Here is a 12,309-nt window from a genome sequence, read left to right as displayed (position 1 = left end):
AATTTTTAGTGAATTCCACTCCATATCCTGCCCCATGACAGGCTCTACAAGCAACACAGGGAAGGAGGCAGATGAGATGGTTTCCTATCTCATATGTGTTAATAACAACGTAAAAGGCTGTGTGAAGAGGTTGGAGGATGCTATTGTATTAAAGCAGTGGTTCATCTCTGAGTGTGGGATTCTGACTATCAGCATCACCAACACCTGGCAATTTGTTGAAAATGCAAATTCTCAGGCCCTACTTCTATACTGAACCAGAAACTGTGCAGATGGGCTCAGCCATCTTTCTTTAAAAAGTCCTTCAGGCCTTTGGGGGTGGGGAGAGGATAAACAGAGAAGGTGAAGGAGGGGAATATGGTGGATGTACTTTGTATATATGTATAAAAATAGAACAATGAAACCTGATGAAACTGTTATAAATGGGGGAGAGGGGATAAAAGAGAATGAGGGAGGTATGAATCTAATTAAGATACACTATAAGCACATTATGTAAATGTCACAATGAACACCCTTCCCCATATAACTAATACGTGCAAATGAAAAGAAAACCCCTTCAGGTATCCAGATGCCAGTGGCTCACACCTGTGATTCTAGTTACTTGGGAAGCTGAAATCCAGAGGATCATGGTTTGAAGCCAGCCAAGGGAAAAAGGCAGTAAGACTCTATCTCAAACAATAGCTGGCACAGTGTGCATGCCTGTTATCACAAGCTATGTGGGAGGCTGAGATCAGGAGGATCACAGTTTCAAGCCAGCCTGGGCGAAAAATTTTGAGACCCTAGCTCAACGGAAAAAATGCTGGGTATGGTGGTGTGTGCCTGTCATCTCAGAGACAATAGGAAGTGTAAGAACTGCTGTCCAAGTCAGCCTGAGCGAAAAGAGAGACTCTATCTCCAAAATACGTAAAGCAGAAAAAGTTGGAGGCATGGCTTAAGTGGTAGAGTGCCTGTCTAGCAAGTGCAAAGCCCTGAATTCAAAGTTCAAACCATAGTAACCCACACACACACCAAACAAAGCCTAACCTTAGAAACCCTTCAGGTTATTCTGATGCACAATGAAGTTTAAGAACCACAGCTCCATATTATAAATAAGAAGCCAAAAGTTCCTGTATATGAATTGTGAAATAAGGTTGTAGAACATTCTGGGTCTGCAGAAAAGAGAAAAGGACGTGTGAAATTTTGGAATTTCCAAAGATAATTTTTTTAAAAAGCAGCTTCTAATATGTTTGGATTTTGTTTTCCAAAAACAAGGATGCATTTTCTATTACGTGTCTTATTGAAGATGAGGAGGTTTGCCTTATTTTATGTGCTTTTGAATGCGTTTTCTGGTTGGATAGGAGGGTAAGATATTAATGTTATGGTATTTAAGTTAAAACTATAGTTTGAGAGGTAGCAGCACCAGCAGACCAGTTGTGTCCATATCACCGTTAGGTATGTCAATGTCAGTATTCTTGTTACCTTTGCCAATGCCTTGGCCAGAGTCAATACTGCTGTCATTGTCATAGTGACAATTTTATTAGAAGTCATCACATAGCTTTTAATTTCCCTGAGATGTGGGTGTCATTAGTGAGAACTGGACTGGGTATAGCATTAGTGAGCACCTAATATTTTCAGTTTTACCCAATCCTTTCCATGAGGGTTTAGTGTGTATGAATTGATTTCTCTGTACCTCCATTTCCCTTCCTTTTTGTCATATTATTTCCTCTACACCTCTTTGAATGGATACCTGGGCAATGGCCAGAGATGACTTTGTGTTTGGATTAAGGCTGTCATTCTGTTACATCGATCACTCTTTGGGGTTTATTAATTCCACTCAGTGATAGCAGATGAAACAAATGCCTCTTCTACCTTTTTGCTTGGGGAGGCATTGTGGCACAATTGACAGACATTGGACTTAGTGCCAGAACTGGATTTAATGTCTCCATTTCCAGAAAACCTACTGAATGAGGAAAAAACTGTCATCTCTCATTGCCATTTTTGCAAACTTTTGGTATTATCTGATTTCTAAGGGCCTTCCTTTTCTAACACCCAATGGTTCTCTGATACAGAGATCACAATTTATACACGAACATTATTCTTGGGATTTCAACCACGACTATCATATTTATTAATAGGTGTGAGTGGGTTTAGAAGACTGGGAGGAAGTTGGAAAGGGGAGATTTAAGGTCAGTTATTCACCCCTTACATCCCAGTTTTCTAGCAATTCAGTTCCTGAAAAAAATATCCCTTATGGCATGCCTATCTCTCACAGTCAAGCTCAATGTTAATATAGAAGAGTTGGGGTTGCTGTGTTTCTGCTCTATGGTGAATTCAAATATATCTTCAGCCACTCAGATTTTCCTGGTCAGTACAATTCTTCCATTTGCATTCATCCATTCTTCAGATGCAATGTTTTTCCTCATGTATACCTGCAAACATATTCCTGAAAACATTTATTACATGTATGCTTGTCTTCTCTCACATATGGAGGTCCTGTCATAGACACTGAACCTTGCTCATTTTGGGAGAATCTGTCCCTGACATATGCCAAGTACTTTCTAAATTAAAGCAAAAATCCATTTATTAATAAAAGATTTGGATATTAGCCTGCAGGCTGGTGCCAGTTCATGAATTTCTTGTGATTAATCCATAAAAAGAGAAGTACAAAAATTGAAAACAAGCGTTAGAAACTGTTACAGCAATTTGATATTGTGGCAGCAGCACTAAAATCTGTGATTTATTCTGCTGAATAGTGTATATAATACCTTTTTGATATTGGCCTATGTCCCACTGTTCTTTTATCATTTCTACTTGTTTTTTTGGTACATTTATTGGGATTGTAAGTACTCAGTTGTGACATTGGCGAAGAAAAAGTTTTTCTTCCTTTCTTATCTGTGTAATTTTGCTTTTCTTTTTTCACAGTCTTAAGACCTCCAGGATAATTTTGAATAGAAGTGATAAGAAAGGTGTCCTTTCCTCATTCTCCATGTAAAGAGGAAACATTCAGTCTTTCACCACTGACCATGATGTTAGCTGTATGTTTTGCCATAGATACCCTATAGCGGATTGAGGATGTTCTCTTCCATTCCAAGTTTACTAAAACTTACTATTACAATGCTTGTTGAATTTTATCAAATGCTTTCTCTGGAAATCATCATACCATTGCTCTTTTTCTTTGGTTGTCAAAATAGTGAATCACATCAATTGATTTCTAAACATTAACATTAAGACAACTTTGTGCCACTTGGTTAAGCCCCCAAATGGTTATGTAGCATATATTGCTGGATTTGATTTGCTAAAAGTGAGCTAGGGACTTGTGTCTCTATATTCACAAAGGACATTGGTCTGTAATTTTCTTTGTGGAACTTTGTAAGCTGTGATTTTAATTTTTAAAGCTAAATACAGCTCTATTCATTTATTTCTTTTTTTAGTGAGTTTTCTACCAAAAACTTCTTGGTACCTTGTGTCTTGTACAGAATTTTTACTAATCATCAATGACATCTACATTTTCTTCATAAAGTGATTCATAAAAGCCCTTTATATTTTAAATATTTATAAAATCTGTAGTGGTGGCCTCTTTTACATTCTTGGCCATAATTATGTTTTCTCTATTTTCTTGCTCAATCTGGTTAGAGAGCTTTCATTTGTTAATTGTTTCAAAGAAGCAGCATACAGTTGGATTGATATTCTCTATTGATTTTGTTTTGTTATTTTATAAAAATCCTCCTATTTTCCTGTGGATTTCTGCTATTTCCTTATTAGTTTCTTTTCTACTATTGTCTCCTTTGCTCTGTTTTTTCTTTCTCAGTGGTTGCTGTATATATCTTTAACTTATCATAGTCTACTGGCAAATAAAATTACACCACTTCAAGTATAATCAAGAAATTTGGTCAAAGTCCAGTACCATTAAAAATAAAAAAAGAAAAGAAAATTGGGAGATAGAGGTATGGCTAATTTAAAATATGCCTAGACTATGTTTAAACAGACATACTTTCTATCCCGTGATGTATTATTACCTGATTTTGTTTAAGCTGTTAGTTACCTTTCAAAGAGATTAAAATTTTGAGAAACTTTTAAAGATACTTACATTTCTGATACTCTTTTCTTTTTAAGCAGATTCAGATTTATATCTGCCATTATTTTTTTGTGTATGTGTGCTTGAAAACAATTCTTTATCATTTCTTTATTTCCTAGAAACTTACAAGGAGTGTATAATTTAATTTCCACACATATTCATTATTTTACAGTTTTATTTTTCATTAGGAGAACTGACTCTCAGATGGGCTCAGTGAACTGCCTAAAGCCATGAACAGAAGAAAGATGAGCTTTGTTTGGGACTATGTCAGGATGCCCCATTTTCTTTTTTTTTAAATTTGTATTCATTTATTCACATGTGCATACATTGTTTGAGTCCCCTCACCTGCTCTCTCTCCCCCTCCACACCCCCTCGCTTCCAGGAAGAATCTGTTCTGTCCATACATCTAATTTTGTTGGAGAGAAAAAAAAAAGCAATAATAAGAGAGACAAAGCATTTTTGCTACTTGAGGTAAGGATAGCTATACAGAGAGATTCCTAGCATTGCAAGTGTATTACAACCCAAGTTGATTCATCTCTTACTGACCTTTTCACTAGTTCCTGATCTCCTTCTCATGTTGAGCTCTGTCACTTTAAGGTTTCTGTATTAGTTCCTCTGCAGTGGGGACATCAAATACTTCAATGTTTTGGGTTTCTTACCTATCCCCATACTTCCTGTGAGTGTTCACCCCTTATGTGACCCAAGTCCAACTACATTGCTGCACTTGCTCTAGATCTAAAGTCCACATATGAGGGAGAACATACGATTTTTGGTTTTCTGAGCCTGGCTAACTTCGCTCAAGGTGATGTTCTCTAGTTCCATCCATTTAATTGAGAATGACAAATTTCATTCTTCTTCATGGCTGAGTAATACTCCATTGTACATAAATACCACATTTTCTTAATCCATTCATCAGTAGTGGGGCATCTTGGCTGTTTCCATATCTTAGCTATTGTGAATAGTGCTGCAATAAACATGGATGTGTAGGTGCCCCTGGAGTAACCTGTGTCGCATTTCTTTGGGCATATCCCCAAATGTGGGGATTGCTGGATCATATGGCAGACCTATGTTTAGATTTTTAAGAAGTCTCCATATTCCAGAGGGATTGCACAAGCTTGCATTCCCACCAGAAGTGTACCAGGTTCCTTTTTCCCCACATCCTCGCCAATACCTGTTGTTGTTGGTGTTTTTGATGATGGCTATTCTAACGGGGGTGAGATGGAATCTTAGTGTGGTTTTGATTTGCATTTCCTTTATGGCCAGAGATGGTGAGAATTTTTTCATGTGTTTTTTGGACATTTGAATTTCTTCTTTTCAGAAAGTTTTGTTTAGTTCAGTTGCCCATTTCTTTATTGGTTCATTGATTTTGGGGAGTTCCATTTTTTGAGCTCCCTGTATATTCTGATTATTAGTCCTTTGTCTGATGTATATCTGGTAAATAAATACTTCCCCCACTCTGTGGGTGGTCTTTTCAGTTTAGAGACCATTTCTTTTGTTGCTCAGAAGCTTTTTCGTTTTATGAGGTCCCATTTGTCCATCCTTTCTCATAGTTGCTGAGCTGCTGGGTTTCTATTGAGGAAGTCCTTGCCCATACCTATTACTTCCAGGGTGTTTCTTACTCTTTCCTGAATCAACTTCAGAGTTTCTGGTCTGATATTTAGGTCCTTGATCCATTTTGAGTTGATACTAGTGCAGGGTGATAAACATGGATCTAGTTTTAGCTTTTTGCAGATGGATAACCACTTTTCCCAGCAACATTTGTTGCTGGGAAACAACAAATGTTGTTGTCTTTTCTCCATAGTATATTTTTAGAGCCTTTGACAAAGATAAGTTGGGTATAGCTGTGTGGATTCATATCTGGGTCCTCTATTCTGTTGCACTGGTCTTCATGTCTGTTTTTGTGCCAGTACCATGCTGTTTTTATTGCTATTGCTTTGTAATATAGTTTGAAGTCAGGTATCATGATACCTCCAGCATTGCTCTTTTTGCTGAGTATTGCCTTGGCTATCTGCATCTTTATCATTTCTGGAGATAAATTTTTTCAGCTTTTGTTTGTCCAAAAAACTTTATTTCACTTTCATTTTAAAGCTATTTTTGCATGGTGTAGAATTCTGTGCAGTCCACATTTTTCTTCCAGGATTTAAAAATGTTACAGCATTGTCTTCTACCTTGTGTGTTTTTTTTTTTTTTCATTAGATGTCTAGTTAAATTCTTCTGTTTGTACTTTTTTACTTAATGTTTCATTTCTTTTCTCTGAATGATTTTAAGATTTTTTTCTGTGTATCACAGATTTTCAGCAATGTGATTTTTTTTTCTTTACTCATATATTCATATGTGCATACATTGTTTGGGTCATTTCTTCTCCCCTATCCCCTGTCCCCTCCCTCTCCCCTCTACCCTCATCACTTCCAGGCGGAACCTATTTTGCCCTTTTCTCTAATTTTGTTGAAGAGAAGTCATAAGCAATAATAAGAAAGACAAAGCATTTTTGGTAGTTGAGATAAGGATAGCTATACAGAGAGATTCCTAGCATTGCTTCCATGTACAAGTGTACTACAACCCAAACTGATTCATCTCTACATGACCTCTTCACTACTTCCCAGTCACCTTCCCATATTGACCTCTGTCATTTTAAGGTTACTCTATTAGCTTCTCTGCAGTGGGGACATCAAACACTTTCAAGTTTTGGGTTTCCTACCTATCCCCATTCCTCTGGAATGTGCTCTCCCCTTAGCATGTGATCCAAGTCCAACAACATAACTGCCTTTTCCCTAGATCTAAAGTCTGTATATGAGGGAGAACATACGATTTTTGGTCTTCCGAGCCTGGCTAACCTCGCTCAGAATGATGTTCTCCACTTCCATCCATTTACTTGCAAATGATAAGATTTCATTCTTCTTCATGGCTGAGTAAAATTTCATTATGTATAAATACATTTTTTTAATCCATTCATTAGTAGTGGGGCATCTTGGCTGTTTCCATAACTTGGCTATTGTGAATAGTGCTGCAATAAACATGGGTATGCAGGTGCCTATGGAATAACCTGAGTCACATTCCTTTGGGTATATCCCTAGGAGTGAGATTGCTGGATCATATGGCAGCTCTATGTTTAGTTTTATAAGAACCCTCCATATTGTTTTCCAAGTGGTTCCACTAGCTTGCATTCCCACCAGCAATGTATGAAGGTTCCTTTTTCCCCACGTCCTAGCCAATACCTGTTGGTGGTGGTATTTTTGATGATAGCTATTTGAAAAGGGGTGAGGTGGAATCTCAGTGTGGTTTGGATTTGCATTTCCTTTATGGCTAGAGATGGTAAGCATTTTCTCATGTGATTTTTGGCCATTTGAATTTCTTCTTTTGAGAAGGTTCTGTTTACTTCAGTTGCCCACTTCTTTATTGGTTCATTGATTTTAGGAGAGTTTAGTTTTTAGAGCACCCTGTATATTCCAGTTATCAGTCCTTTGTCTGATGTATAGCTGGTAAGTATTTTCTCCCACTCTGTGGGTGGTCATCTCAATTTAGAGACTATTTCTTTTCTCATGCAGAAGCTTTTTAATTTTATGTAGTCCCATTTGTCCATTCTTTCTCTTAGCTGCTGGGCTGGGTGTGCAGGTGCCTCTGAAGTAACCTGAGTCACATTGCTTTGGGTATATCCCTAAGAATAGGATTGCTGGATCATATGGCAGATCTATGTTTAGTTTTTTAAGAAGCCTCCATATTGTTTTCCATAGTGGTTGCACAAGCTTGCATTCCCTCCAGCAGTGGGTTAGGATTTTTTCCCCACATCCTTGCCAACACCTATTGTTGTTGGTTGTTTTTTTTTTTTTTTCCATTTTTCTTTTGTTATTCATATGTGCATACAAGGCTTGGTTCATTTCTCCCCCCTGCCCCCACCTTCTCCCTTACCACCCACTCCGCCCCCTCCCTCTCCCCCCCTCTCAATACCCAGCAGAAACTATTTTGCCCTTATTTCTAATTTTGTTGTAGAGAGAGTATAAGCAATAATAGGAAGGAACAAGGGTTTTTGCTGGTTGAGATAAGGATAGCTATACAGGGCATTGACTCACATTGATTTCCTGTGCGTGGGTGTTACCTTCTAGGTTAATTCTTTTTGATCTAACCTTTTCTCTAGTACCTGTTCCCCTTCTCCTATTGGCCTCAGTTGCTTTAAGGTATCTGCTTTAGTTTCTCTGCGTTAAGGGCAACAAATGCTAGCTAGTTTTTTAGGTGTCTTACCTATCCTCACCCCTCCCTTGTGTGCTCTCGCTTTTATCATGTGCTCATAGTCCAATCCCCTTGTTGTGTTTGCCCTTGATCTAATGTCCACATATGAGGGAGAACATACGATTTTTGGTTTTTTGAGCCAGGCTAACCTCACTCAGAATGATGTTCTCCAATTCCATCCATTTACCAGCGAATGATAACATTTCGTTCTTCTTCATGGCTGCATAAAATTCCATTGTGTATAGATACCACATTTTCTTAATCCATTCGTCAGTGCTGGGGCATCTTGGCTGTTTCCATAACTTGGCTATTGTGAATAGTGCCGTAATAAACATGGATGTGCAGGTGCCTCTGGAGTAACAGTCTTTTGGGTATATCCCCAAGAGTGGTATTGCTGGATCAAATGGTAGATCGATGTCCAGCTTTTTAAGTAGCCTCCAAATTTTTTTCCAGAGTGGTTGTACTAGTCTACATTCCCACCAACAGTGTAAGAGGGTTCCTTTTCCCCCGCATCCTCGCCAACACCTGTTGTTGGTGGTGTTGCTGATGATGGTATTCAAACAGGGGTGAGGTGAAATCTTAGTGTGGTTTTAATTTGCATTTCCTTTATTGCTAGAGATGGTGAGCATTTTTTCATGTGTTTTTTGGCCATTTGAATTTCTTCTTTTGACAAAGTTCTGTTTAGTTCACTTGCCCATTTCTTTATTGGTTCATTAGTTTTGGGAGAATTTAGTTTTTTAAGTTCCCTATATATTCTGGTTATCAGTCCTTTGTCTGATGTATAGTTGGCAAATATTTTCTCCCACTCTGTGGGTGTTCTTTTCAGTTTAAAGACCATTTCTTTTGATGAACAGAAGCTTTTTAGCTTTATGAGGTCCCATTTATCTATGCTATCTCTTAGTTGCTGTGCTGCTGGGGTTTCATTGAGAAAATTTTTACCTATACCTACTAATTCCAGAGTATTTCCTACTCTTTCCTGTATCAACTTTAGAGTTTGTGGTCTGATATTAAGATCCTTGATCCATTTTGAGTTAATCTTGGTATAGGGTGATATACATGGATCTAGTTTCAGTTTTTTGCAGACTGCTATCCAGTTTTCCCAGCAGTTTTTGTTGAAGAGGCTGCTATTTCTCCATCGTATATTTTTAGCTCCTTTGTCAAAGACAAGTTGGTTATAGTTGTGTGGCTTCATATCTGGGTCCTCTATTCTGTTCCACTGGTCTTCATGTCTGTTTTTGTGCCAGTACCATGCTGTTTTTATTGTTATTGCTTTGTAATACAGTTTGAAGTCAGGTATTGTGATACCTCCTGCATTGTTCTTCTGACTGAGTATTGCCTTGGCTATTCGTGGCCTCTTGTGTTTCCATATAAATTTCACAGTAGATTTTTCAATCTCTTTAATGAATGTCATTGGAATTTTGATGGGAATTGCATTAAACATGTAGATTACTTTGGGGAGTATCGACATTTTTACTATGTTGATTCTACCAATCCATGAGCATGGGAGATCTCGCCACTTTCTATAGTCTTCCTCAATCTCTTTCTTCAGAAGTGTATAGTTTTCCTTGTAGAGGTCTTTTACATCTTTTGTTAGGTTTACACCTAGGTATTTAATTTTTTTTGAGGCTATTGTAAATGGAATTGTTTTCATACATTCTTTTTCAGTTTGCTCATTGTTAGTGTATAGAAATGCTAATGATTTTTCTATGTTGATTTTATATCCTGCTACCTTGCTATAGCTATTGATGATGTCTAGAAGCTTCTGAGTAGAGTTTTTTGGGTCTTTAAGGTATAGGATCATGTCGTCTGCAAGAGCTGCTGAGTTTCTATTGAGGAAGTCCTTCTCTATATCTATTGCTTCCGGAGTATTCCCTGCTCTTTCCTGTACTAACTTCAGAGTTTCTGGTCTGATATTAAGGTCATTGATCCATTTTGAGTTGATACTAGTACAGGAAGATAGGCATGGATCTAGTTTCAGTTTTTTGTAGGCAGAAAACCACTTTTCCCAGCAACCTTTGTTGAAGAGGCTGTCTTTTCTACATTGTATGTCTTTGGCGCCTTTGTCAAAAATAAGGTGGGCTTAGCTGTGTGGATTCATATCCAGGTCCTCTATTCTATTCCACTGGTCTTTATGTCTGTTTTTGTGCCAGTACCATGCTGTTTTTATCTGCAATGTGATTATGATGTGTGTTGATGTACTCTTATTGTGATTATCTTGTTTTGTATTTATTGATATTCTTAGTTTAGTGGACTCTAAGTATTCATCAAATTTGAAAAAAGAATGGCTGGTATTTTGTCCTTCACTTTTCCTACTTAGAGTCCAAATACATCAATCTTAAATCACTTGATATGGCCCCATGTCACTGATCTGTTCATTTTGTTCTTTCAGTCTTTCTATGTGTCTGTTTACTTAACTTTGGATAAATTCCATTGCTTTCTTCAAATTCACTAGTCTTGTCTTCTGCACTGTACAACGTGCTATTAATTCCATAATGAAATTTTTTTTTTGAAATTTAATTTGTCAGCTGTAGGTGTTTCACTTGTGTTATTTTTATATATTCCATTTACCTGAATATCACATTCCTGTCTTCAGGGAAATGTATAAAAAAACTTTCATAAATATATACCTTATGACACATATGTGTCCATTAATTCTATTACATATGCTATTTGGTACTCTGCTTTAATTGATTGATTTTGTACTGGATTTTAGATTATATTCTTTTGCTCCTTGACATACCTGATGATATTTTTAGTTGAAAAAATTGTTTATATTTATTGTGTACACTGTGTTCTAAAATATGCACTCATTATGTATGGAATGGCTAAGTTGAGCTAATTAACATGTATTCCCTCACATGCTTCTCATTTTGCTGATGAGAACACAAAATCTTGTTATCAACTAGAGTCACCATGTTGTATTCATGTCCTATAGCAGTGTTCTTGAACTCTTCCCGTCTAACTGAAATCTTATATTCTTTGAACAACATCTCTTTAGTCTCTGGTAATTCCCTTCTACTCGATACTGCTATGAGTTTATCTTTTTTGATTCCACATATAAGTGAGATCACTTAGCACTTGTCTTTCTATGTCTGGTTGTTTCATAACATCCTACAGGTTCATAGATGATTGTCACAAATGACAGTGTATTATTCTTTCAAAGTATCCAATAGTATTCTCTTATGTATATGTTATATGATTTCATAATCTATTCATCCATTGATGGACATTTAGGTTGATATTTTGTCTATTTTAATACCTGATGGTACTTAGCAAAATGTCAGATATTATAAAATTTTATGATTTGGAGAGTAAGATTTTCTTGAATTTCTTTAAATGTCATTGTATGTTGTTCTGGTACATCGTTAAATTACTTAGGAGGAGGCTAATCTTTTTCGTGATTGCTTTTCAGCTTTGTGATGGTGGGTCCAGAGCATTTTTTAGTCTTAGTCTAACTTATACCCACTACTAAGGTGACATCATTCTGAGGATTCTACCTAATGTGTATTATGGGGGCTTGTTTTTTCCCCACTCTGGGTCCTAATAAATATACTTAACCTACCAATGTCATAGTTTAGCAACACAGTACACTGTGGAGTGTCAGTCATTTACCTTCCAGATCCCATGACTGATTGGGAGCTGTGGCTCACTGCCATTGCCAGTATCACAAGAGAGAATTGTTCCACATATTGCTAGGCTGGGAAAAGATCAAAGTCTGGTTTCCTACTGAATGCACATGACTTTCAGACCATTTGAAAGTATATAAAAAAAATTAAGTGAAAGTAATGTAAGGAACTCTCTGTGCTGTGTCTCCTCTACAGAAGCCCATGGAGACTTCTAGGCTATTTGGGGGTTTTTCTTCCCTGAGGTCTAGAAACTGTCTCTAAACATAAGTTGAGTTAATTGTAGAATTTAGCTTTATTTGACGTTTTCAGAGGCCAAGTTCACTGTATTGCCTCATTTCAAATCTTGAAAACCTAAGACATTTCATATTATTCTTCAGTTTTGTAGTGGTTTATTATCACAGGATAAAT

This window comes from Castor canadensis, chromosome 14, assembly GCF_047511655.1.
Source record: "Castor canadensis chromosome 14, mCasCan1.hap1v2, whole genome shotgun sequence".
NCBI classification, from domain to species: domain Eukaryota; kingdom Metazoa; phylum Chordata; class Mammalia; order Rodentia; family Castoridae; genus Castor; species Castor canadensis.
Note: the sequence above shows the minus strand (reverse complement) of the source record.